The sequence below is a fragment of the Gorilla gorilla genome, chromosome 4 (genome assembly GCF_029281585.2).
Source record: "Gorilla gorilla gorilla isolate KB3781 chromosome 4, NHGRI_mGorGor1-v2.1_pri, whole genome shotgun sequence".
NCBI lineage: Eukaryota > Metazoa > Chordata > Mammalia > Primates > Hominidae > Gorilla > Gorilla gorilla.
Genome location: NC_073228.2, coordinates 1,664,737 through 1,680,767, shown reverse-complemented (window position 1 = coordinate 1,680,767; position 16,031 = coordinate 1,664,737).

Sequence of the window (16,031 nt, the reverse complement as noted above, 5' to 3'; positions counted from 1 at the left end):
AGATAGCGGTGTGGATATTTCCATGTTCATAGAGATAGCGGTGTAGATATTTCCATGTTTATACGGGTAGCGGTGTAGATATTTCCATGTTTATACAGATAGCGGTGAAGATGTATGCATGTTTACACAGATAGCGGTGTAGATATTTCCATGCTCATCCAGATGGCTGTGTAGATATATCCATGTTCATACAGATAGAGGTGTAGATATTTCCATGTTCATACAGATAGCGGTGCAGATATTTCCATGTTCATCCAGATGGCTGTGTAGATATATCCATGTTCATAGAGATCGCGGTGAAGATATTTCCATGTTCATACTGATAGCGGTGTAGATATTTCCATGTTCATACAGATAGCGGTGTAGATATTTCCATGTTCATACAGATAGGGGTGTATGTATTTCCATGTTCATACAGATAGTAGTGTAGATATTTCTAGTTTCATGCAGATAGCGGTGTATATATTTCCCTGTTCAAACAGTTAGCGGTGTAGATATTTCCATGTTCCTAAACATAGCGGTGTAGATATTTCCATGTTTATACAGATAGCGGTGAAGATGTATGCATGTTTTCACAGATATCGGTGTAGATATTTCCATGTTCATCCACATGGCTGTGTAGATATATCCATGTTCATACAGATGGCGGTGAAGATATTTCCATGTTCATACAGATAGCGGTGTAGATATTTCCATGTTCATACAGATAGCTGTGTAGATATTTCCATGTTCATACAGATAGCGGTGTATGTATTTCCATGTTCATACAGATAGCGGTGTAGATATTTCCATGTTCATCCTGATGGCTGTGTAGATATTTCCATGTTCATACAGATAGCGGTGTACATATTTCCATGTTCATACAGATAGCGGTGTAGATATTTCCATGTTCATCCAGATGGCTGTGTAGATATATCCATGTTCATACAGATGGCGGTGAAGATATTTCCATGTTCATACAAATGGCGTTGTAGATATTTCCATGTTCATACAGATAGCCGTGTAGATATTTCCATGTTCATACAGATAGCGGTGTAGATATTTCCGTGTTCATACAGATAGGGCTGTAGATATATCCATGTTCATACAGATGGCGGTGAAGATATTTCCATGTTCATACAGATAGTGGTGTAGATATTTCCATGTTTATACAGATAGCGGTGTAGATATCTCCTTCATAATACAGATGGCGGTGTAGATATTTAAATGTTCATACAGTTGGCGGTGCAGATATTTCCATGTTCATACAGATGGCGGTGTAGATATTTCCGTGTTCATACAGATAGCGGTGTAGTTATTTCCATGTGTAAAGAGATAGCTGTGTAGATATTTCCATGTATAAGCAGATAGCTGTGTAGATATTTCCGTTTTCATGCAGATAGCGGTGTTTATATTTCCCTGTTCAAACAGTTAGCGGTGTAGATATTTCCATGTTCATAAAGATAGCGGTGTAGATATTTCCATGTTTATACAGATAGCGGTGAAAATGTATGCATGTTTTCACAGATAGCGGTGTAGATATTTCCATGTTCTTACAGATGGCGGTGCAGATATTTCCATCCTTATACAGATAGCCGTGTAAATATTTCCATCTTTATACAGATGGCGGTGTAGATGTTTCCATCTTTATACAGATGGCGGTGAAGATATTCCCATGTTTATAGAGATAACGGTGTAGTTATTTCAATGTTAATAGGCTTAGCGGTGTAGATATTTCCATGTTCATACAGATAGCGGTGTAGTTATTTCCATGTGTAAAGAGATAGCTGTGTAGATATTCCAATGTATATGCAGATAGCTGTGTAGATATATCCACTTTCAAGCAGATAGCGGTGTATATACTTCCCTGTTCAAATAGATAGCGGTGTAGATATGTCCATGTTCATACAGATAGTGGTGTAGATATTTCCATGTTCATACAGATAGCGGTGTAGCTCTTTCCATGTTCATACAGATATCGGTGTGGATATTTCCATGTTCATAGAGATAGCGGTGTAGATATTTCCATGTTTATACGGGTAGCGGTGTAGATATTTCCATGTTTATACAGATAGCGGTGAAGGTGTATGCATGTTTACACAGATAGCGGTGTAGATATTTTCATGTTCATCCAGATGGCTGTGTAGATATTTCCATGTTCATACAGATGTCGGTGAAGATATTTCCATATTCATACAGATAGCGGTGTAGATATATCCATGTTCATACAGATAGTGGTGTAGATATTTCCATGTTCATACAGATAGCGGTGCAGATATTTCCATGTTCATACAGATAGCGGTGCAGATATTTCCATGTTCATGCAGATAGCGGTGTAGATATTTCCATGTTCATACAGATAGCGGTGTATGTATTTCCATGTTCATACAGATAGTGGTGTAGATATTACCATTTTTATACACATAGCGGTGTAGATATTTCCATGTTTATACAGATAGCGGTGTAGATATATCCATGTTCATACAGATAGTGGTGTAGATATTTCCATGTTCATACAGATGGCGGTGAAGATATTTCCATATTCATACAGATAGCGGTGTAGATATATCCATGTTCATACAGATAGTGGTGTAGATATTTCCATGTTCATACAGATAGCGGTGCAGATATTTCCATGTTCATACAGATTGCGGTGTAGACATTTATATGTTCATTCAGATGGCGGTGCAGATATTTCCATGTTCATACAGATGGCGGTGTAGATATTTCCATGTTCATACAGATAGCGGTGTAGTTATTTCCATGTGTAAAGAGATAGCTGTGTAGATATTCCCACGTATATGCAGATAGCTGTGTAGATATTTCCATTTTCAAGCAGATAGCGGTGTATATACTTCCCTTTTCATACAGGTAGCGGTGTAGATATATCCATGTTCATACAGATAGTGGTGTAGATATTTCCATGTTCAGACAGATAGCGGTGCAGATATTTCCATGTTCATGCAGATAGCGGTGTAGATATTTCCATGTTCATACAGATAGTGGTGTATGTATTTCCATGTTCATACAGATAGTGGTGTAGATATTTCCATTTTCATGCAGATAGCGGTGTATATATTTCCCTGTTCAAACAGTTAGCGGTGTAGATATTTCCATGTTCATACAGATAGCGGTGTAGAAATTTCCACGTTCATCCAGATGGCTGTGTAGATATATCCATGTTCATACAGATGGCGGTGAAGATATTTCCATGTTCATACAGATAGCGGTGTAGCTATTTCTATGTTCATACAGATAGCGGTGTAGATATTTCCATGTTTATACAGATAGCGGTGAAGATGTATGCATGTTTACACAGAGAGCGGTGTAGATATTTCCATGTTCATACAGATGGCGGTGCAGATATTTCCATGTTCATACGGATGGCGGTGAAGATATTTCCATGTTCATACAGATGGCGGTGTAGAAACTTCCATGTTCATACTGATAGCGGTGCTGATATTTCCATGTTTATACAGGTAGCGGTGTAGATATTTCCATGTTTATACAGATAGCGGTGTAGATATTTCCATGTTTATACACATAGCGGTGTAGATATTTCCATGTTCATACAGATGGCTGTGTAGATATATCCATGTTCCCACAGATGGCGGTGAAGATATTTCCATGTTCATACAGATGGCGGTGTAGATATTTCCATGTTCATACAGATAGCGGGGCTGATATTTCCATGTTTATACATGTAGTTGTGTAGATATTTCCATGTTTATACAGATAGCGGTGTAGATATTTCCAAGTTTATACACATTGCGGTGTAGATATTTCCATGTTCATACAGATAGCGGTGTATGTATTTCCATGTTCATACAGATAGCTGTGTAGATATTTCCATTTTCATGCAGATAGCGGTGTATATATTTCCCTGTTCAAACAGTTAGCGGTGTAGATATTTCCATGTTCATAAAGATAGCGGTGTAGATATTTCCATGTTTATACAGATAGCGGTGAAGTTGTATGCATGTTTACACAGATACCGGTGTAGATATTTCCACGTTCATCCAGATGGCTGTGTAGATATATCCATGTTCATACAGATGGCGGTGAAGATATTTCCATGTTCATACAGATACCGGTGTAGATATCTCCATCTTAATACAGATGGCGGTGTAGAGATTTATATGTTCATACAGATAGCGGTGCAGATATTTCCATGTTCATACGGATGGCGGTGAAGATATTTCCGTGTTCATACAGATGGCGGTGTAGAAACTTCCATGTTCATACTGATAGCGGTGCTGATATTTCCATGGTTATATAGGTAGCGGTGTAGATATTTCCATGTTTATACAGATAGCAGTGTAGATATTTCCATGTTTATACACATAGCGGTGTAGATATTTCCATGTCTATACAGATAGCGGTGTGGATATTTCCATGTTTATGCAGATAGTGGTGTAGATATCTCCATCTTAATACAGATGGCGGTGCAGATATTTAAATGTTCATACAGATGGCGCTGCAGATATTTCCATGTTCATACAGATGGCGGTGTAGATATTTCCATGTTCATACAGATAGCGGTGTAGTTATTTCCATGTGTAGAGGGATAGCTGTGTAGATATTTCCATGTATAAGCAGATAGCTGTGTAGAAATTTCCGTTTTCATGCAGATAGCGGTGTATATATTTCCCTGTTCAAACAGTTAGCGGTGTAGATATTTCCATGTTCATAAAGATAGTGGTGTAGATATTTCCACGTTTATACAGATAGCGGTGAAGATGTATGCATGTTTACACAGATAGCGGTGTAGATATTTCCATGTTCATCCAGATGGCTGTGTAGATATATCCATGTTCATACAGATAGAGGTGTAGATATTTCCATGTTCATAAAGATAGCGGTGTAGATATTTCCATGTTTATACAGATAGCGGTGTCGATATTTCCATGTTCATACAGATAGCCGTGTAGATATTGCCATGTTCATACCGATAGCGGTGCTGATACTTCCATGTTTATACAGGTAGCGGTGTACATATTTCCGTGTTTATACAGATAGCGGTGTAGATATTTCCATGTCCATACAGATAGCGGTGTAGATATTTCCATGTTTATATAGATAGCGGTGTAGATATCTCCTTCTTAATACAGATGGCGGTGTAGATATTTCCATGTTCATACAGATGGCGGTGTAGATATTTCCATGTTTATAGAGATAGCGGTGTAGTTATTTCCATGTGCAAAGAGATAGCTGTGCAGATATTTCCATTTATATGCAGGTAGTTGTGTAGATATTTCCATTTTCATGCAGATAGCGGTGTAGATATGTCCATGTTCATACAGATAGCGGTGTAGATATTTCCATGTTTATACAGATAGCGGTGTACATATCTCCATCTTAATACAGATGGCGGTGTAGATATTCATATGTTCATACAGATGGCGGTGCAGATATTTCCATGTTCATACATATGGCGGTGAAGATATTTCCATGTTCATACAAATGGCGGTGTAGATATTTCCATGTTCATACAGATAGCGGGGCTGATATTTCCATGTTTATACATGTAGCGTTGTAGATATTTCCATGGTTATACAGATAGCGGTGTAGATATTTCCATGTTTATACACATAGCGGTGTAGATATTTCCATGTTCATACAGATAGCGGTGTATGTATTTGCATTTTCATACAGATAGCGGTGTAGATATTTCCATTTTCATGCAGAGAGCGGTGTATATATTTCCCTGTTCAAACAGTTAGCGGTGTAGATATTTCCATGTTCATACAGATAGTGGTGTAGATATTTCCATGTGCAAAGAGATAGCTGTGTAGATATTTCCATTTATATGCAGATATTTGTGTAGATATTTCCATTTTCATGCAGATAGCGGTGTAGATATTTCCATTTTCATACAGATAGCGGTGTAGATATTTCCATTTTGATACAGATAGCGGTGTATGTATTTCCATGTTCGTACAGATAGCGGTGTAGGTATTTCCATGTTCATCCACATGGCTGTGTAGATATTTCCATGTTCATACAGATAGCGGTGTAGATATTTCCATGTTCATTCAGATGGCTGTGTAGATATATCCATGTTCATACACATGGCGGTGAAGGCATTTCCATGTTCATACAGATAGCGGTGTAGATATTCCCATGTTCATACAGATAGCCGTGTAGATATTGCCATGTTCATACCGATAGCGGTGCTGATACTTCCATGTTTATACAGGTAGCGGTGTAGATATTTCCATGTTTATACACATAGCGGTGTAGATATTTCCATGTTTATACAGATAGCGGTGTAGATATTTCCATGTTTATACACATAGCGGTGTAGATATTTCCATGTTTATACAGATAGCGGTGTAGATATCTCCATCTTAATACAGATGGCGGTGTAGATATTTATATGTTCATACAGATGGCGGTGCAGATATTTCCATGTTCATACAGATGGCGGTGAAGATATTTCCATGTTCATACAGATGGCGGTGTAGATACTTCCATGTTCATACTGATAGCGGTGCTGATATTTCCATGTTTATACAGGTAGCGGTGTAGATATTTCCATGTTTATACAGATAGCGGTGTAGATATGTCCATGTTTATACAGATAGCGGCGTAGATATTTCCAGGTTTATACAGATAGCGGTGAAGATATCTCCATCTTAATACAGATGGCGGTGTAGATATTTATATGTGCATACAGATAGCGGTGCTGATATTTCCATGTATATACTGGTAGCCGTGTAGATATTTCCATGCTTATACAGATAGCGGTGTAGATTTTTCCAAGTTTATACAGATAGCGGTGTAGATATCTCCATGTTAATACAGATGGCTGTGTAGAAATTTATATGTTCATACAGATGGCGGTGCAGATATTTCCATGTTCATACAGATGTCGGTGTAGATATTTCCATGATTATAGAGATAGCAGTGTAGTTATTTCCATGTGTAAAGAGATAGCTGTGTAGATATTTCCATGTATATGCAGATATCTGTGTAGATATTTCCATTTTCATGCAGATAGCGGTGTAGATATTTCCATGTTCAAATAGATAGCAGTGTAGATATTTCCATGTTCAAATAGATAGCAGTGTAGATATTTCCATGTTCATACAGATAGCGGTGCAGATATTTCCATGTTTATACACATAGCAGTGAAGATGTATGCATGTTTACACAGATAGCGGTGTAGATATTTCCATGTTCATCCAGATGGCTGTGTAGACATATCCATTTTCATACAGATGGCGTTGAAGATATTTCCATGTTCATAGAGATAGCGGTGTAGATATTTCCATGTTCATACAGATAGCGGGTTAGATATTTCCATGTTCATACAGATGGCTGTGTAGATATATTCTTGTTCATACAGATGGCGGTGAAGAGATTTCCATGTTCATACAGATGGCGGTGTAGATATTTCCATGTTCCTACACATAGCGGTGTAGATATTTCCATGTTCATACCGATAGCGGTGTAGATATTTCCATGTTTATACAGGTAGCGATGTAGATATTTCCATGTTCATACAGATAGCGGTGTAGATATTTCCATGTTTATACAGACAGCAGTGTAGATATTTCCTTGTTTATACAGATAGCGGTGTAGATATCTCCTTCTTAATACAGACGGCGGTGTAGATGTTTATATGTTCATACAGATGGCGGTGCAGATATTTCCATGTTCATACAGATAGAGGTGTAGATATTTCCATGTGCATACAGATAGCGGTGTAGATATTTCCATGTTCATCCAAATGGCAGTGTAGATATATCCATGTTCATACAGATGGCGGTGAAGATATTTCCATGTTCATACACATAGCGGTGTAAATATTTCCATGTTCATACAGATAGCGGTGTAGATATTTCCATGTTCATACAGATATCGGTGTAGATATTTCCATGTATATACAGATAGCGGTGTAGATATCTCCTTCTTTATACAGATGGCGGTGTAGATATTTATATGTTCATACAGATGGCGGTGCAGATATTTCCATGTTCATACAGATGGCGGTGTAGATATTTCCATGTTAATAGAGATAGCGGTGTAGTTATTTCCATGTGTAAAGAAATAGCTTTGTAGATATTTCCATGTATATGGAGATAGCTATGTAGATATTTCCATTTTCATGCAGATAGCGGTGTAGATATTTCCATGTTCAAAGAGATAGCGGTGTAGATATTTCCATGTTCATACAGATAGCGGTGTAGATATTTCCATGTTTATACAGATAGCGGTGAAGATGTATGCATGTTTGCACAGATAGTGGTGTAGATATTTCCATGTTCATACAGATAGCGGTGTAAATATTTCCATGTTCATACAGATAGTGGTGTAGATATTTCCATGTTCATACAGATAGCGGTGTAGATATTTCCATGTTCATACAGATAGCGGTGTAGATACTTCCATGTTCATCCAGAAGGCTGTGTAAATATATCCATGTTCATAAGGATGGCGGTGAAGATATTTCCATGTTCATACAGATAGCGGTGTAAATATTTCCATGTTCATACAGATAGTGGTGTAGATATTTCCATGTTCATACAGATAGCGGTGTAGATATTTCCATGTTCATACAGATAGCAGTGTAGATATTTCCATGTTCATCCAGAAGGCTGTGTAAATATATCCATGTTCATAAGGATGGCGGTGAAGATATTTCCATGTTCATACAGATAGCGGTGTAGATATTTCCATGTTCATACAGATAGCGGTGTAGATATTTCCATGTTCGTACAGATAGCGGTGTAGATATTTCCATGTTCATACAGATAGCGGTGTAGCTATTTCCATGTTCATACAGATAGCGGTGCAGATATTTCCATGTTCATACAGATGGCGGTGTAGATATTTCCATGTTTATAGAGATAGCGGTGTAGTTATTTCCATGTGTAAAGAAATAGCTTTGTAGATATTTCCATGCATATGCAGATAGCTGTGCAGATATTTCCATTTTCATGCAGATAGCGGTGTAGGTATTTCCATGTTCAAACAGATAGCGGTGTAGATATTTCCATGTTCATACAGATAGCAGTGTAGATATTTCCATGTTTAAACAGATAGTGGTGAAGATGTATACATATTTACACAGATAGCGGAGTAGATATTTCCATGTTCATACAGATAGCGGTGTAGATATTTCCATGTTCATCCAGATGGCTGTGTAGATATATCCATGTTCATACAGATGGCGGTGAAGACATTTCCATGTTCACACAGATAGCGGTGTAGATATTTCCATGTTTATACAGATAGCGGTGTAGATATCTCCATCTTAATACAGATGGCGGTGTAAATATTTATATGTTCATACAGATGGCAGTGCAGATATTTCCATGTTCATACAGATAGCGGTGTAGCTCTTTCCATGTTCATACAGATAGCGGTGTGGTTATTTCCATGTGTAAAGAAATAGCTTTGTAGATATTTCCATGTATATGCAGATAGGTGTGTTGATATTTCCATTTTCATGCAGATAGCGGAGCAGATATTTCCATGTTCAAACAGATAGCGGTGTAGATATTTCCATGTTCATACAGATAGCGGTGTAGATATTTCCATGTTTATACAGATAGCGGTGAAGGTGTATGCATGTTTACACAGTTAGCGGTGTAGATATTTCCATGTTCATACAGATAGCGGTGTAGATATTTCCATGTTCATCCAGATGGCTGTGTAGACATATCCATGTTCAGAAAGATGGCGCTGAAGATATTTCCATGTTCATACAGGTAGCGGTGTAGATATTTCCATGTTCATACAGATGGCGGTGAAGATATTTCCATGTTCATACAGAGAGCGGTGTAGATATTTCCATGTTCATACAGATAGCGGTGTAGATGTTTCCATGTTTATACAGATAGCGGTGAAGATGTATGCATGTTTACACAGATAGCGGTGTAGATATTTCCATGTTCATCCAGATGGCTGTGTAGATATTTCCATGTTTATACAGATAGCGGGGAAGATGTATGCATGTTTACACAGATAGCGGTGTAGATATTTCCATGTTCATCCAGATGGCGGTGAAGATATTTCCATGTTCATACAGATAGCGGTGTAGATATTTCCATGTTCATACAGAAAGCGGTGTAGATATTTCCATGTTCATACAGATAGCGGTGTATATATTTCCATGTTCATACAGATAGCAGTGTAGATATTTCCATTTTCAAGCAGATAGCTCTGTAGATATTTCCATGTTCAAACAGATAGCGGTGTAGATATTTCCATGTCCATACAGATAGCGGTGAAGATATTTCCATGTTTTTACAGATAGCGGTGAAGATGTATGCATGTTTACACAGATAGCGGTGTAGATATTTCCATGTTCATACAGACGGCTGTGTAGACATATCCATGTTCATAGAGATGGCGGTGAAGATATTTCCATGTTCATACTGATAGCGGTGTAGATATTTCAATGTTTATACAGATAGCGGTGTAGACATCTCCTTCTTAATACAGATGGCGGTGTAGATATTTCCATGTTCATACAGATGGCGGTGTAGATATTTCCATGTTTATAGAGATAGCGGTGTAGTTATTTCCATGTGCAAAGAGATAGCTGTGTAGATATTTCCATTTATATGCAGATAGTTGTGTAGATATTTCCATTTTCATGGAGATAGCGGTGTAGATATTTCCATGTTCAAACAGATAGCGTTGTAGATATTTCCATGTTCATACAGATAGCGGTTTAGATATTTCCATGTTTATACAGATAGCGGTGAAGATGTATGCATGTTTACACAGATAGCGGTGTAGATATTTCCATGTTCATCCAGACGGCTGTGTAGACATATCCATGTTCATACAGATGGTGGTGAAGATATTTCCATGTTCATACAGATGGCTGTGTAGATATATCCATGTACATACAGATGGTGGTGACGATATTTCCATGTTCATACAGACGGTGGTGTAGATATTTCCATGTTCATACAGATAGCGGTGCTGATATTTCCATGTTTATACAGGTAGCGGTGTAGATATTTCCATGTTTATACAGATAGCGGTGTAGATATTTCCATGTTTATACAGATAGCGGTGTAGATATTTCCATGTTTATACAGATAGCGGTGTAGATATCTCCATCTTAATACAGATGGCGGTGTAGATATTTATAAGTTCATACAGTTGGCGGTGCAGATATTTCCATGTTCATACGTATCGCGGTGAAGATACTTCCATGTTCCTACAGATGGCGGTGCAGAAACTTCCATGTTCATACTGATAGCGGTGCTGATATTTCCATGTTTATACAGGTAGCGGTGTAGATATTTCCATGTTTATACAGATAGCGGTGTAGATATTTACATGTTTATACACATAGCGGTGTAGATATTTCCATGTTTATACAGATAGCGGTGTAGATATTTCCATGTTTATGCAGATAGTTGTGTAGATATCTCCATCTCAATACAGATGGCGGTGTAGATATTTAAATGTTCATACAGGTGGCTGTGTAGACATATCCATGTTCATACAGATGGCGGTGAAGATATTTCCATGTTCATACAGATAGCGGTGTAGATATTTCCAACTTCATAGAGATAGCGGTGTAGATATTTCCATGTTCATACAGATGGCTTTGTAGATATATCCATGTTCCTACAGATGGCGGTGAAGATATTTCCATGTTCATCCAGATGGCTGTGTAGATATTTCCATGTTCATACAGATAGCGGTGCTGATATTTCCATGTTTATACAGGTAGCAGTGTAGATATTTCCATGTTTATACAGATAGCGGTGTAGATATTTCCATGTTTATACAGATAGCGGTGAAGATGTATGCATGTTTACACAGTTAGCGGTGTAGATATTTCCATGTTCATACAGATAGAGGTGTAGATATTTCCATGTTCATCCAGATGGCTGTGTAGACATATCCATGTTCAGAAAGATAGCGTTGAAGATATTTCCATGTTCATACAGGTAGCGGTGTAGATATTTCCATGTTCATACAGATAGCGGGGTAGATATTTCCATGTTCATACAGATGGCTGTGTAGATATATCCATGTTCATACAGATGGCGGTGAAGATATTTCCATGTTCATACAGATAGCGGTGCATATATTTCCATGTTCAAACAGATAGCCGTGTAGATATTGCCATGTTTATACCGATAGCGGTGCTGATACTTCCATGTTTATACAGGTAGCGGTGTACATATTTCCGTGTTTATACAGATAGCGGTGTAGATATTTCCATGTTCATACAGATAGCGGTGTAGATATTTCCATATTTATACAGATAGCGGTGTAGATATCTCCTTCTTAATACAGATGGTGGTGTAGATATTTCCATGTTCATACAGATGGCGGTGTAGATATTTCCATGTTTATAGAGATAGCGGTGTAGTTATTTCCATGTGCAAAGAGATAGCTGTGTAGATATTTCCATTTATATACAGATAGTTGTGTAGATATTTCCATTTTCATGCAGATAGCAGTGTAGATATTTCCATGTTCAAACAGATAGCGGTGTAGATATTTCCATGTTCATACAGATAGCGGTGTAGATATTTCCATGTTTATACAGATAGCGGTGAAGATATATGCATGATTACACAGATAGCGGTGTAGATATTTCCATGTTCATCCAGACGGCTGTGTAGACATATCCATGTTCATACAGATGGTGGTGAAGATATTTCCATGTTCATACAGATGGCTGTGTAGATATATCCATGTTCATACAGATGGCGGTGACGGTATTTGCATGTTCATACAGACGGTGGTGTAGGTATTTCCATGTTCATACAGATAGCGGTGCTGATATTTCCATGTTTATACAGGTAGCGGTGTTGATATTTCCATGTTTATACAGATAGCGGTGTAGATATTTCCATGTTTATACAGATAGCGGTGTAGATATTTCCATGTTCATACAAATAGCGGTGTAGATATCTCCATCTTAATACAGATGGCGGTGTAGATATTTATAAGTTCATACAGTTGGCGGTGCAGATATTTCCATGTTCATACGTATCGCGGTGAAGATACTTCCATGTTCATACAGATGGCGGTGTAGAAACTTCCATGTTCATACTGATAGCGGTGCTGATATTTCCATGTTTATACAGGTAGCGGTGTAGATATTTCCATGTTTATACAGATAGCGGTGTAGGTATTTACATGTTTATACACATAGCGGTGTAGATATTTCCATGTTTATACAGATAGCGGTGTAGATATTTCCATGTTTATGCAGATAGTTGTGTAGATATCTCCATCTTAATACAGATGGCGGTGTAGATATTTAAATGTTCATAGAGATGGCTGTGTAGACATATCCATGTTCATACAGATGGCGGTGAAGATATTTCCATGTTCATACAGATAGCGGTGTAGATATTTCCATGTTCATACAGATAGCGGTGTAGATATTTCCATGTTCATACAGATGGCTTTGTAGATATATCCATGTTCCTACAGATGGCGGTGAAGATATTTCCATGTTCATCCAGATGGCTGTGTAGATATTTCCATGTTCATACAGATAGCGGTACTGATATTTCCATGTTTATACAGATAGCGGTGAAGATGTATGCATGTTTACACAGTGAGCGGTGTAGATATTTCCATGTTCATGCAGATAGTGGTGTAGATATTTCCATGTTCATCCAGATGGCTGTGTAGACATATCCATGTTCAGAAAGATGGCGTTGAAGATATTTCCATGTTCATACAGGTAGCTGTGTAGATATTTCAATGTTCATACAGATAGCGGGTTAGATATTTCCATGTTCATACAGATGGCTGTGTAGATATATCCATGTTCATACAGATGGCGGTGAAGATATTTCCATGTTCATACAGATAGCGGTGCATATATTTCCATGTTCATACAGATAGCCGTGTAGATATTGCCATGTTTATACCGATAGCGGTGCTGATACTTCCATGTTTATACAGGTAGCGGTGTACATATTTCCATGTTTATACAGATAGCGGTGAAGATGTATGCATGTTTACACAGATAGCGGTTTAGATATTTCCATGTTCATACAGATAGCGGTGTAGATATTTCCATGTTCATCCATATGGCTGTGTAGATATATCCATGTTCATACAGATGGCGGTGAAGATATTTCCATGTTCATACAGAGAGCGGTGTAGATATTTCCATGTTCATACAGATAGCGGTGTAGATATTTCCATGTTTGTACAGATAGCGGTGTAGATACCTCCATCTTAATACAGATGGCGGTGTAGATATTTATATGTTCATACAGATGGCTGTGCAGATATTTCCATGTTCATACAGACGGCGGTGTAGATATTTCCATGTTCATACAGATAGTGGTGTAGTTATTTCCATGTGTAAAGAGATAGCTGTGTAGATATTTCCATGTATATGCAGATAGCTGTGTAGATATTTCCATTTTCATGCAGATAGCGGTGTATATATTTCCCTGTTCAAACAGTTAGCGGTGTAGATATTTCCATGTTCAGAAAGATAGCGGTGTAGATATTTCCATGTTTATACAGATAGCGGTGAAGATGTATGCATGTTTACACAGATAGCGGTGTAGATATTTCCATGTTCATCCAGATGGCTGTGTAGATATTTCCATGTTTATACAGATAGCGGTGAAGATGTATGCATGTTTACACAGATAGCGGTGTAGATATTTCCATGTTCATCCAGATGGCGGTGAAGATATTTCCATGTTCATACAGATAGCGGTGTAGATATTTCCATGTTCATACAGAAAGCGGTGTAGATATTTCCATGTTCATACCGATAGCGGTGTATATATTTCCATGTTCATACAGAGAGCAGTGTAGATATTTCCATTTTCAAGCAGATAGCGCTGTATATATTTCCATGTTCAAACAGATAGCGGTGTAGATATTTCCATGTTTATACAGATAGCGGTGTAAATGTATGCATGTTTACACAGATAGCGGTGTAGATATTTCCATGTTCATCCAGATGGCTTTGTAGATATATCCATGTTCATAGAGATGGCGGTGAAGATATTTCCATGTTCATACAGATAGCGGTGTAGATATTTCCATGTTCATACAGATAGCGGTGTAGATATTTCCATGTTCATACAGATAGCGGTGTAGATATTTCCATGTTCATACAGATAGCGGTGTAGATATTTCCATGTTCACCCAGATGGCTGTGTAGATATTTCCATGTTCATACAGATAGCGGTGTAGATATTTCCATGTTCATAGAGATAGCGGTGTAGATATTTCCATGTTCATCCAGATGGCTGTGTAGATATATCCATGTTCATACAGATGGCTGTGAAGATATTTCCATGTTCATACAGATAGCAGTGTAGATATTTCCATGTTCATACAGATAGCCGTGTAGATATTGCCATGTTCATACCGATAGCGGTGCTGATACTTCCATGTTTATACAGGTAGCGGTGTACATATTTCCGTGTTTATACAGATAGCGGTGTAGATATTTCCATGTTTATGCAGATAGCGGTGTAGATATCTCCTTCTTAATACAGATGGCGGTGTAGATATTTCCATGTTCATACAGATGGCGGTGTAGATATTTCCATGTTTATAGAGATAGAGGTGTAGTTATTTCCATGTGCAAAGAGATAGCTGTGTAGATATTTCCATTTATATGCAGATAGTTGGGTAGATATTTCCATTTTCATGCAGATAGCGGTGTAGATATTTCCATGTTCAAACAGATAGCGGTGTAGATATTTCCATGTCCATACAGATAGCGGTGTAGATATTTCCATGTTTATACAGATAGCGGTGAAGATGTATGCATGTTTACACAGATAGCGGTGTAGATATTTCCATGTTCATACAGACGGCTGTGTAGACATACCCATGTTCATACAGATGGCGGTGAAGATATTTCCATGTTCATACCGATGGCTGTGTAGATATATCCATGTTCATACAGATGGCGGTGAAGATATTTCCATGTTCATACAGACGGCGGTGTAGATATTTCCATGTTCATACTGATAGCGGTGCTGATATTTCCATGTTTATACAGGTAGCGGTGTAGATATTTCAATGTTTATACAGATAGCGGTGTATATATTTCCATGTTCATC